This window comes from Dromiciops gliroides, chromosome 2 (assembly GCF_019393635.1).
Source record: "Dromiciops gliroides isolate mDroGli1 chromosome 2, mDroGli1.pri, whole genome shotgun sequence".
Classification (NCBI taxonomy): Eukaryota; Metazoa; Chordata; class Mammalia; order Microbiotheria; family Microbiotheriidae; genus Dromiciops; species Dromiciops gliroides.
This window is the reverse complement of record NC_057862.1, coordinates 258,785,368-258,798,303: the sequence shown is the minus strand read 5'-3', so window position 1 is coordinate 258,798,303 and position 12,936 is coordinate 258,785,368. Positions and strand designations below refer to the sequence as shown.

General features: G+C 41.4%; 1 protein-coding gene across 4 annotated transcripts in view; it reads left to right on the top strand.

Annotated features, from left to right (window-relative positions):
* TMEM229B (transmembrane protein 229B) overlaps positions 1–12,936 on the top strand; it is a 62,300-nt gene that overhangs the window by 35,872 nt on the left and 13,492 nt on the right. The window lies entirely within an intron of this gene.

Here is a 12,936-nt window from a genome sequence, read left to right as displayed (position 1 = left end):
CTTGCTTCTCAGACTAAAAAGCATATGGTAGAATGGAAGAGCCAGGTGTCTGAAGAATGGGGGAGAACTGTCAGCCAAGAAGAATGATGAGGCAGAGCAGAGCAGAGCATCTGCTTTTCTCATTCCCTGCAGACCTTCCCTCCTCCAGCTAAGATCTCACAGGGCCAAACACCATACATTTGTATTCTCTCTTACTGTCCCACCAGGAGGAACTAACAGGAATAGGGACACTATGTCCCAAGTGAAAAGTGTATTTTTGGATGGACCTGTCCAGTCTTAGCTTTTGTTAGTTATGAAATATGTGCAGCACATTTTTTTAACAGAGAACTGAAAACAATGTAGTTTCCCATCAATTAGGGACTAGCTGAATAAATTGTGGCATATAAATTTAATGGAATATTATTATGAAGTAAGAAATATAGATGAATATGAGGAATTAGGAGTAGCTTTGGAAGACTTGTTGAACTGATGCAGAGTGAAGTAAGCAGATCCAGGAAAAGAGTATGCACAATGATAATAATGTAAACGAAAAGAACACCAAAAGGAAGCCAAATTGAGTAATTTTAATGGCTAGCTTTGGTCCCAAAGAACAGATGAAACATGTTTCCTTTTCAGCAGAGAGGTGGTGGTGGTGGTGGTGCAGAATATAAGGGAAGAATGTTGCATACACTGTCCAATAGTATTGCTGTATTGGTAGTTTTGGTTTAACTGTTTTTGTTACAAGGGATGACATGAAGGATATATTATATATGTATGTGTATATATACGATACATATATATGATATATATGAGGGATGTGGGCAAATACCCAGAAATGACTTAAAAATAAACATCAACAAAACTTATCTTTAAAAATTTATTCAGGACCAGCCTTACCTCAGAGGTAATTGCCCTGGACCTTGTGGAGAGACATATGGAGAGATTTTGTAGTAAGGATAATTTAAGGCTCCCTAAGAGGGCTTACACACCAATATAGGTACTTGAATAGAAATAATTGAGGCAATTAGTAGTACAGTGGATAGAATACTGGACTGGGAGTCAAAAAATCTTGAGTTCAAATCCAGTCTCAGACTTTTACTGGCAAGTCATTCAACTTCTATGTGCCTCAGTTTCCTTAACTGTGATCTGCAAAATGGAGTTAATAATATCACCTATCTCCCAGGTTTTTCGTGAGGATCAAACCAGATAACTTTGCAAACCTTAAAGTGCCAGCCATTATTTTTAAAAAAATGTGTTTTTAACTGAACTTATCCATTCCTAGCTTTTATTTATTATGATATTTGTTTGTACAACCCTTTATTTTGGTGCTAGGGTTGAATCTGAAGTTAGAAGACCTGGGTTCAAATTTTGGCTCTGCTTACTTACTACCTGTGTGGCCTTGGGCAAAATACACTCTCTGGGGCTCAGTCTCTTCATCTATAAAATGAGGATGTTAGTCCAAATAGGGCAAGATCTTCTCCATTCATACTTATCCTCTGTGATCTTCTTTTATCCTGTGGCTGCCCGATTTTTGTTAAGGGAGAGAGGAGGAGCAGTGTAAGCTTATTTCCAAAAGTCTTCCTAAAAACTCCCTGGCTCTCTCTGTTCTCAGATTCTAGGGGCTTGGAGAGAATGTTTTTGGTTTTTAGTAATAGTTCAGATAAGAAAGAGTCAATTACATAGCTTAGCTTACCGTAGATAATCCTAAGTGGAAGAGAAAGATCATAGGATCTTGGATCTAGAGCTGGAAGAGACTTTAGAGGTCATCTAATCCAAATTCCTCACTTTACAGATGAGGAAACTGAGTGCCATCGAAGTAGTGGTTTGCCTGACATCACTAAGATAGTAAGCATCAGAGATTGGATTTGAACTCAGGTCCTCTGACTCCTGAGCCAATACTCTGCACTACATGGATTGAGGCTGATTAAGTCTCTTAGGGAAATGACTTTGTCATGTGTGATGATTACTCAACATATAAGCATGTTGTAATAATTAAGAGAGTGATTATATATTATTGCCTTAACCTACATCTAAGGTCAGCACTTCACCCAGGCAAGAACCAGAACTGTGTCACAATGTCTGGGTATCTTTATAGCTAAAGAAACTGTGAGAAAACAAATCTGTCTATACCTGCTTTGACCTTACTCCCTTTATCCCTTCTATCACCTTTTCATACAGTGAGAAGGTGTTCAAGAAATTGGATTAGAGAAGTCTGGTTGTTCTTTCTCTATCTTCCTGTTCTCACAAGTACTAATCCATCATAGATTGGCCTTTATTAATTATCTATAGGGTATGTAGGGGCAGGGAGGTGGTGCAGTGGATAGAGCTCCTGGTCTGGAGTCAGGAAGACTCTTCTTTCTGAGAGTTCAAATCCAGCCTCAGACACTTAGTAGCTTGTGTGTCCCAGGGTGAGTCACGTAACCCTGTAAAATATGCTGAAGAAGGAAATGGCAATGCATTCCAGTATCTTTGCCAAATGGAATCAAGTAGAGTTGGACACAACTGAAAACCAACTCAACTACAATAGTGTATGTGAGACTATTCTACCCACCATGGAGTTTCGGAGATATAATACATGTCATATTAGGTCATACCAGTGATCCTACCAGCTCAGCATCTCTCTCTGTCTCTCCTTGTCTCTCTCTCTCTCTCTCTCTCTGTTTCTCTGTCTCTCTTTCTCCTTCAGTCTCTGTCTCCTTCCCTCCCCCTCCCTCCCTTCCCCCCACCTTCCTCTCTCTCTCTCTCTCTCTCTGTCTTTCACACACACACACACACACACACACACACACACACACACACAGAGTCTGTGTCTCTGTCCCTGTGAGAAGTATTTTAAAGGAGATCCTGATGAATTTTCTCTATCATATTCTCAATCCATATATTCTACCTTGTTCTTTTTCCTGAGTTTGTTTTTAACTGCCTTATGAACATCTATCTCCTTCTGTTTGTCCTAACAGCATGTCAAATTCAACATGTCAAAAAGTGAACTCATCCTTCCCCCCAACACCTGTCCGTCCTTCCAGCTGGAAACTTCTGTTAATGGCAGTGCCAACTTGTCAGTAAACCTAGCACTCAAACATCGGGTCATCTTGGGCTCTTCCTGGTCTTTTACCCTTCATATCCAATTAGTCACCAGATCCTGTCAATTCTGCTGCAGCCGGATCTTCTGCAAAAGCTTTCTTCTTTCTGCTCACGTGGCCACTTTTCTGTTTCAACACCACATCATCTCTTCCCTAGATCGTTTTAAAATGAATATTTTATTGGTACCTTTTTGACAATAATTTCTGAGTATCCCATCCCCACCTTATAACAAAGGAAAATAGAATTAAACAAAACCAGACAATACTGACTGCAACCATGTCTGGTGCCCTGTGTACCTTCAGTCCCCCAAATTTTCTCATCTCTGCCTTGGTTACCTAGGCATTTGTCACAGCTTCCTAATTTGTGTTCCTAAAGTCAATCCCTTCCTTATCCAGGCCATCTTTCTTACAATTTCTGGATTAATCTTTCTACAGGAATTAATCTTCCTACAGGGAGGAGGCCTGAATATTTTTAATTTCTCTTTACTATGCAGATGATGGAGCTATCGTCCAAAAATTTAAAACCATCTCTAGCATGTTTGTTTGTACTGAAGGGTAATGAATTCTATAGAATAAAACAGTAACTGGCATTTCTAGAGCCCTTCGAGGTTTGCAAAGTGCTTTTTTTTTTTTTTTTTTAGTGAGGCAATTGGGGTTAAGTGACTTGCCCAGGATCACACAGCTAGTAAGTGTTAAGTGTCTGAGTCCGGATTTGAACTCAGGTACTCCTGACTCCAAGGCCAATGCTCTATCCACTGCGCCACCTAGCTGCCCCCAAAGTGCTTTTTTTACATGATCTCATTTGAGATTCAAAGTAGCCCTGTGAGATAGTGGGTTATTATTATCATCATCATATTACTATTAATAATACCTATGCAAAAATACTTGGGTATTATTATCCTCACTTTATATGTGGGGAAACTGAGGCTCAGAAATAAAGTGATTTGCCCGTGGTCATGAAGTGTAAGAGGTAGAATTCAAACCTAGTTTTCTTCCTGACTCCAAGTTAGTAGGTGGTTCAGTGAGTAGAGCCCTGGGTCTGGAGTCCAGAAGACCCAAATTCAAATCCAATTTCAGATACTTCCTGGCCATGTGATGCTAATCCTCTGTTTCCTCAGCTTTAAAATGAGAATAATACTAGAAGGGTTGTTGTGAGGATCAAATGAGATCATATTTGTAAAGTGCTTAGCAGAGGGCCTGACATTTAGTAGGTGCTTAATAAATACTTGTTCTCATTGTACACAGTAACATCAACATTGAGTGTTGATCTACTGTGATGGACTATATTCTTCTCACCAATGCAATGGCACAGAAGAGTTCCAGGGAACTCATGATAGAAGAGGATCTCCAAATCCAAGAAAAAAAAAAAAAGAACTGTGGAGTATAGATGCTAAATGAACCATACTATTTCTTTTGTTTTTGATGCTATTGTTTTTTTTCTATTTTGAGGTTTTCCAACATTGCTCTGATTTTTTTTCTCTTATAACATGACTAATGCAGAAATAGGATTAATGTTATTATGTGTGTGTGTGTATATATATAACCTATATCAGATTACCTGCTGTCTAGGGGAGGGGGGAAGGAGGGGAGGGGAGGGAAAAAAGTCTGAAATTGTAAAGCTTGTATAAACAAAGGTTGAGAACTATCTTTACATGTAACGGAAAAAAATAAAATACTTTATTAATTTAAAAAAAAACCCAAAAAAACCCCCAAGAATACATTGTCAGAAGTGTTGGCAGCAATTAGGCATTGAATTTAATAAAGCCTAGTGCTCTGGAAAAAAAAATACTTGTTCTCTTCCCCACCTTCTCCTCATTATACTTTCAGACAGCCTTCTATGTATTTAATACTTACAGTGTTAAGAAATACTTAAAGTGTTTCCTTTTATTTATCAGTTCCTTTCAAATCTCCAAAAAGGTACTTCAGTGATTTTATAATCTATTGGAGAGATAAGGTAGAAGAACTAACTCCAATATTTGGTATGGATAAGTAGTTTAAATAGATTACACAACTGTCAAGGACTGAATGTGAAGTACAGGTTAGTAGCAAGTAGAGAGGCAGAGGACCTCACCTGGGGCCCGTGTACCAGAAGTGGGCATTGAGAGCTCCACCCATGCCCGGGAGGGCTGGAACAGGTATTTAAATCTGCCCAGTGCTGATCTGTACCCTGGTCAGACACCGACCCAACCCTAGACAGCAGCTGAATAAGGAAATAGACAGCAGGTAAGGAACTTGCAGCAGCTCAGCTGTGGTGTCCCTGCTTTCTTTTCCATGTTCTTTGGTATGGTATGTGACCTTGTATCTCTGGAGAGGGTATTCAGGACCCTGAGTGTGGGATCTGGGGTTTTCCTGGTGGCTTGGGTGCTCTATAAGGTCTCATAATATTTAAGAGCTTGAAAATAGTGGACATCTAAGAGGGTGTCTGACCTGGGATGATGGGGCCTGCACATGTGACTTCATAGTTATTGCTTCATTTCTGAGCTTGGGTTCTACATACCGATACATAGAAATGGGGTTTAGACTGAACATGGCTGCAGCCAAATGGGATGGAGTGCTGGGTCTTTTGTTTAGGTGAATACAGCAGACTCAAAAGTCACTGCAGTGGACTTCAGTGGCATAATGGGCATAATATTGTTTGCCTTCTCAGTGGTTAGGGGAGGGGGCGGAGGAAGAGAGAGAATTTAGATCTCAAAATTTTTTTAAAATCGTTAAAAAAGTAAACAGATAAGGGGCAGCTAGGTGGCACAGTGGATAGAGCACCGGCCCTGGATTCAGGAGGACCTGAGTTCAAATCCGGCCTCAGACACTTGACACTTACTAGCTGTGTGACCCTGGGCAAGTCGCTTAACCCCAACTGCCTCAACAAAAAAAATAAATAAATTTTTAAAAAAGTAAACAGATAACAGTAGGAAAGAGAGAAAAAGAGAGAGACAGAGAGAGACACACAGAGAGAGGGAGAGACAGACACACACAGACAGAGAGAGAAAGAGATTTTTTTTATAAAGTCAGTTTTCCTCCAGGAACCTTAAAGATTGAGTCTTAGGTTAGAGATAAAGACCTCACTGAGAAACATCACTGTCTCTACACTTTGTTGCTGGAGCTGGGTACATTAGACCCTAGCTTCTAAAACTCTGGGTCTCAACCCCATATGGGACTTACGTAACTGAACATGGGGGTCACAAAAAATCAGCAACAGTAAAAGGTTATGTATACTTGTTTTATATACCTATATATCTTGGGTTGTGTATAAATTTTCCAGGTGAAAAGGGGTTGCAAGTAGAAAAAGTTTAAGTAGTCCTGCATTAGATGGTAAGTTGAAGCCTCTTGACATTTTCTTTGTCCCTCTTTTGCCCTCCCCAAGTAGATTTTCTGTGACCTCTTGAATTTCTAATCTGATGGGCTTCTCTCAGCTTTCATTTTCTTGACATCCACATAGCATTGGCTACTGTTGACCCCTCTCATCTTTTGGTATTTTCTGAACCCTTGGATTTGGTGGCTATTCTCTTCCTTCCTTCTTGTCTGACCATTGCTTCTCTGTGTCTTTCTCTGATTCATCTTCTTCCTCCTCCCCATTCACCAAGTGTAGATGCCCCTAGAAGCTCTATCCTTATCCCTCTTCTCTCAATATTTTTGTTCCCTTAGTGATCTCTATTCTTTTGACATCTAGATACCTCAGTGGATAGAGCACTGGCCCTAGAGTCAGAAAGATCTGAGTTCAAATGTGAACTCAGACAAGCTGTGTGACCCTGGGCAAATCTATTAATCTCTGTTTGCCTTAATCTACTGGAGAAGGAAATGGCAAACCACTCTAGTAACTTTGCCCCTTAGCATCCAGAAAAGTCAGACACAACAAGAACAATCATGTTTATGCAAATGACACCCAAATCTGCACATCTCACCTTACCTCTCCCTAGAAGTTCAGTCCCATATGTTTAGCTACCTGCTGGACATCTCTGTTTGGATATCCTTAAACAACTCATCTTTTTTTTTTTTTTTTTTGCGAGGCAATGAGGGTTAAGTGACTTGCCCAGGGTCACACAGTTAGTAAGTGTCAAGTGTCTGAGGCTGGATTTGAACTCAGGTCCTCCTGAATCCAGGGCCAGTGCTTTATCCACTGCACCACCTAGCTGCCCTCAACTCATCTTTACCTCCGAAAAGCTGATCCCTCTCCCAGCTCCTCTGTTTTCTATTGTTAGCACTACAACAACAAACCAGCTTCTCTGTAAGGCAGACTGGAGACCTCAGGATCATATCTTTCCCTTTTCACATTGCACACCCTATCAGTCAACAGGCCTGTCAGTTCAATTGCTGTAATATCTCTTGCATCAGCCCTTTCTTCATACTCTTCCCACTATTTTTCAGGTCCTTATCATCTTTTGATTAGACATTTGTCATATCCTCCTTGCAGATCTCTCTGCCTACAGGCCATCCTTCTTAACAATTGACAAATGAGTCTTCTTTGTACAACTCTGACCATGTCACTCCCCTGCTCCACAGTTTTCAGTAGCTCCCTATTGTCTTCAGGAGAAAATAAAAACTAATTGGTTCTATTTAAGGCCCTCCACAATCTGGTATGTTTAAACTATCTTTCTAGACTTTTTCACACTGCATCTCTTTGCAATGTATGTTCCAGGGCTGCTGGAATACTATTTCTCTGATCTTATCCTGTATTTTATCACCTAAGACCATCTCTTATATCTGGAAGGTGCTCCCTATTGAAATCTCTTCCTTCAAGGCCTAATTCAAGTGCTAGCTTCTTCATGAAACCTTCCTTCCCTGATCTGTTTCTAGCTGAAAGTGCTTCTCTTGCCTCAGATTTTCTAATAATCCATTGTCTGCATCTTTCCTTCTCTTTTGTTACATACTACTTTATGTCATACTTATTTGTGGCAAAATGGCTAGAGCCCTGGGCCTAGAATTGGGAACATCTAAGTTCAAATATGACCTCAGACGCTTATTTACTATGTGACCCTGTACAAATCACTAACTTTTGGTTGTCTCAATTTTGTCAACTGTAAATGGGGAGGATAACTCCGTGGGTTGTTGTGAGAATTAAATAAGATATTTGTAAAGCACTTAGTACAGTGCCTGGCACACGGTTGGCACTTAATAAATGCTTCCTTTCTTCTCACCTTTTCTTCTTTCCTCCCTCCCCATTCCTTCCTTCTTTCCCTTCCCTCTCTCCCTTTTCTCCCTTCTCTCCCTCCCTTCTCTCCCTTCTTTCCTTCTCTCCTTCCCTGTTTTTCTTCTTCCCTCTCTCCCTGCTTTCCTTCCTACTTCCTCCCTCCTTTTCTTCCTTCCCTCCCTCCTTCCTTTCCCTCCTTCCTCCTTCCTTCCTTCCCTCCTTCTTTTCTTCCCTCCTTCCTTCCCTCCTTCCTCCCTCCCTCCTTCCCCAATTAGATTGAGTTCCTTTACTGGAGCTATGGCTTTTTTGATCCATTGATCCCCAGTGCCTCACAAGGTGCCTTGCGCAGAGATGAGTAGTCAAAGAACTGTGATTTTATCAGTGAGAGAACTCCCTCCACCAACAACTCAGTTGACACCCAGCTGTCTCTAATCTGAAATTCAGAGAGATTAGGTGAAATGTCTGGGGCCACCCATCTGGTGAATGGCAGAGTCAGGATTTGAACCCAGGCCCAGTACTCTAGCCGACAGCCCATACTACCTTCCTCTCCTTGAGCATCCTACTATGTTTAACACAGTCATAAACAAAACTGTGCCTGATAAAAGTTAGTTGAATTGATTCTCTGTCAAAGTCACCTCTCCTAGTAGGCAGACTGTTCCTGTAGGCCTGACTACAGATCCCAGAGGGCTTCACTCACAGGATGTGGCCCCTTAGTTTCTGTTTCATGTTGGTGGTTCCTGGCTCTTGAAGCAGAAGTGGCATGCCACGGCCTCAAGGAATGGGGGCAGTGCCAGTGGCCAGAACTAGATTCTAAAGATACAGCAGGGAGGGGATGTGTGGGACGCATCCAGGAAATGCACCTTCCTCCTTCCAAAGGATAGGTGTGTGCCCATCAGGACCTCCTGTTTCTTCCTTCCTTGTTCATAAAACAAAATCTGTTCACAGAACCAAGCTGGAGGTATGTGTGGAGATGGGTCAAGGGTGGCAGAGAGTTACTATCCAGAGCGGGTAGGGAGTGGGTCCTGATTATGGAGGAGGCAATGTTGAAAAAATGTATCTAATGATGAGAGTAAAAGAATGCAGAGTAGGTCCTTTCCTGTGTCCCCCCCTCCCCAGTGGTCAGATATCTCACAATGGATGACCTATTTTTTATTGTTGTTTTATCCCATTGGACAGCCCTAAGATCATCGATGTGCATTAAGTGCCTACTAAATGCAGGGCACCATGCTAAATGCTGTAGATACATTTAATAAAGAGAAAGATAGTTTTCCCTCAAAGACTTCACAATTTGATATATGGAGATAACACCAAAAAAAGGATACAGGAAAGCAGGGGCGGGGAGGGGGAGACTAAGAGATACCAGGCGGAGCAGCAGATGCATAATGGGGAGGGGAGCCGAAGTCCAGTTCCTGCCTTCTGAAAAGGAAGGCATTGGGAGGGGTTTAGTATTCTACCCTCCAGTTTACCAGGCCATATCTGCTGGACAGCTCCAAGGCCACTGGACAATCTTAGGACCATATTCACTGATGGGGTAAAAGGGACCTTGGGAATGACACTCCCCCCTCTGAATGTCTCTCTCTCTCATTACCTCTCCATTTCCTTCCCTCTTCCCTTCTATAGTCTTTTCCCCCCTCCCTTCTTCCTCTGGGTTGTCTATCTCATAAGAGGGCCCTCTATAAAACATAGGATTTTAGAGGTCATCTAGTCTAATGTCCCTCATTTTAATAGCTGAAGAAGGGCCTTGAGCCGTACTGCTCCTCCTGGAAATAACAGAAACTCCTCTCCAGGAACTCAGCTAGCCCTTCACTCTGCCAAGGGTAGAGATCAGGTATGGTGGTGGTGCGTTTTTATTTTTTACCACCACCCTTGCAGGTTGAAGCCAAGGAAATATAGACAGTAGGTGCGGGGGCTTGGAGCGGCAATTCTATGACCACCCAGTTCCCCATTTCTGCAAAGCCCTTGTATCCATTTGGAATGGGGGCCAGCTTGGCAAAGAGAGTGTTCCCAGCCCTATATGCAGACAGGCTTTAGGGAAGCCTTTATTGGTGCGTATGGGGACTGAACCTGTAACTTTAGTCTCTTTGGGACAGTCCTGAAGCATGGGGGTTTTCAAATCTTTTGGAGTCAACAAACATTTACTAAGAACTTACTGTGTGCTAGGTACTATGCTAAATGCTGGGGATTTTTTGATTTAATGTTCTTTTTGAGGGAACAGAAGGAGAGCTCAAGCAACTCGCTGGCTTCTCTCCGCCATCTTGGCTCCACCCCCCTGGGGATATTTTTAAAAAGAGAAAAGGAGCTCACGATCTAATCAGGGAGACAAGATGTAAACAACTACTAACAAGATATATACTGGATAATTTGGAAATAATATCCAAGGGAAAAGGAGAAGTCATAGAAATTTCATATTACTTTTAAAAATTTTAGTAACTTCATCAAGTAGAAAGGCATGAATAGAAATGACAACTGTTGGGGTATGGAGGGAGTAGGGGTCCAGTCTATAATTTCACTGATGTGGGAAACTCAAATAGTTGTAAAGTATCTAGGCACAGTGCCTATCATATAGTAGCCACTTAATAAATGCTAGTTCTCTTCTACTTCCTAATATAGAAGTTCTCTGTATGGATGAAGATTGGCAACTCATCTTAGAAAGTTATTTGGGGGCACAGAGATATTAAATAACTTTCTCCCTGCTCATATGTGTGAGAATCGGGACCTGAACCCAGGTCTTCCTGACTCTTAAGGAACTGTATCCACTATTCCAGGCTGCTTCTTATAAGACAAATAGTAATAAAAAGAAAAATTTTTATTGTATACCTATTTATAGCCAAGAATAGCTCATATATATTTTTTTTTTGGCAGAGCAATGAGGGTTAAGTGACTTGCCCAGTGTCACACAGCTAGTAAGTGTCAAGTGTCTGAGGCCACATTCGAACTCAGGTACTCCTGAATCCAGGGCTGGTGCTTTATCCACTGCGCCACCTAGCTGCCCAAGAATAGCTCATATTAAAGAGGGTGGGTCTGGAAAAAAATAAGCAGTGTAGCAAGGTTAAAAGTGTAGGTCATGGAGATTGTAATACAGTTCCTTGACTTCCTCTTTATGGTATTCTTTTCCTAGTTCCCTGTAAAAACAAATATAACAGTCTCCATTTATAGTTGGCAATACTGTTTGCTTTCTGAAAAGACCCTTGGTAGTATTGGGGCACAAATGTAGGGAGAGGATGAGACTATAATTGGGAGATTTATGTATTCCTCAGACATCAAGTTTCTCTTGATGTCTCTAGCAAGTGTCTCTTACAAGACACTGCTAGCTGCTGAGTATGTAAAGACAGATCTTATCACATCACATCTGTCATATCATATATCATATCATATCATATATATATCTTATATCATATCTGTGACAATTGGAGTGACGCCCCCTGCTGGAGAGATACTGTAGGAAAGCTCTGCCTTGAGGAGAAGGCATCTGAGGGCAAGCCACGTGGCTTGGAAGGTCAGTTCCTTGACGTCAGGAAGTGACGTTTGCTTGTGGGTACAAAGCTACCAGCCAATTAGCTTGGAGCTATATGTGGGTGGATGGGATGTTTCTGGTTTAGACAGGAGGCTTGTGGGACGAAGAAGGGGCGAGGCTCTCTCTGTTTCGCCAGGACCTCTTGGGGAGTGGAGCTGGAAATGCTGGCTCCCTGAGATAAACAGATAGGCCTCTTTCTCTCTCCTCACCAAATTCTTATGCTCCTTAATAAATACTTAAAAGTCTAAACTCTTCGGGGCAGCTAAGTGGCACAGTGGATAGAGCACCGGACCTGGATTCAGTAGGACCTGAGTTCAAATCCAGCCTCAGACACTTAACACTTACTAGCTGTGTGACCCTGGGCAAGTCACTTAACCCCAATTGCCTCACCAAAAAAAATTTTTTAAACATTTTTTAAAAGTTTAAACTCTTGCTAAAGCTTCTAATTTATTGGTGACCACTCATTAGATTTTTAGACAGCCTAAGCTAGAATCTTAGCCACTTTACGTACAGCAGCTATTCACATCTTATCATATATAATAACAATAGCTAGCATTTATATAGCACTTTAAGGTTTGAAAAGTGTTTTACAAATATTAACTCATTTGATCCTCATGACAACCCTGGGAGATGGGTGCTATTATCAACTCCATTTTACAGTTGAGGAAACAGAGGCAGACACAAATTAAGTGATTTGCCCAGAGTCAAACCGCTAGTCTGAGATTGGATTTGAACTCAAGTATTCCCTATTCAGGGCTTCCCGACTTCAGCACTGTACCCAGTGCGTGGCATAGTTGCCAAATATACAATGCCTATTCTTTACATCATGGGGGGTAGGGGTGAGGAGGAGGGATTTTTATCTGAGGGTCTGTGAACTTATAAAAAAATGATAACTCTGTTTTAATATAATTGGTTTCCTGTGTTATGCACTTTATTTTAAGCATTTAAAAACATTCTGAGACAAGGTCTAGAGGCTTCAACAGACTGCCAGTGAAGTCCGAGACACACAAAAAAGATGAAGAATCTTGCTCTAGGAGCTCACGGTCTGGGAGGCAAGATGAGATAGGGACACGAACAGAGACAGAAGAAAAAGGAGCTATATTTAGAAATAATCTCCTCATTCAAACTTAAAATAATTGTGCAAAAGCCTGTAAGGACTAATTCTGTTTGGGAAATACCAATGGAACTTTGGCATGTTTCTGTGGAATATTAGGGCTCTGTCTGTGGAATACTTAGAA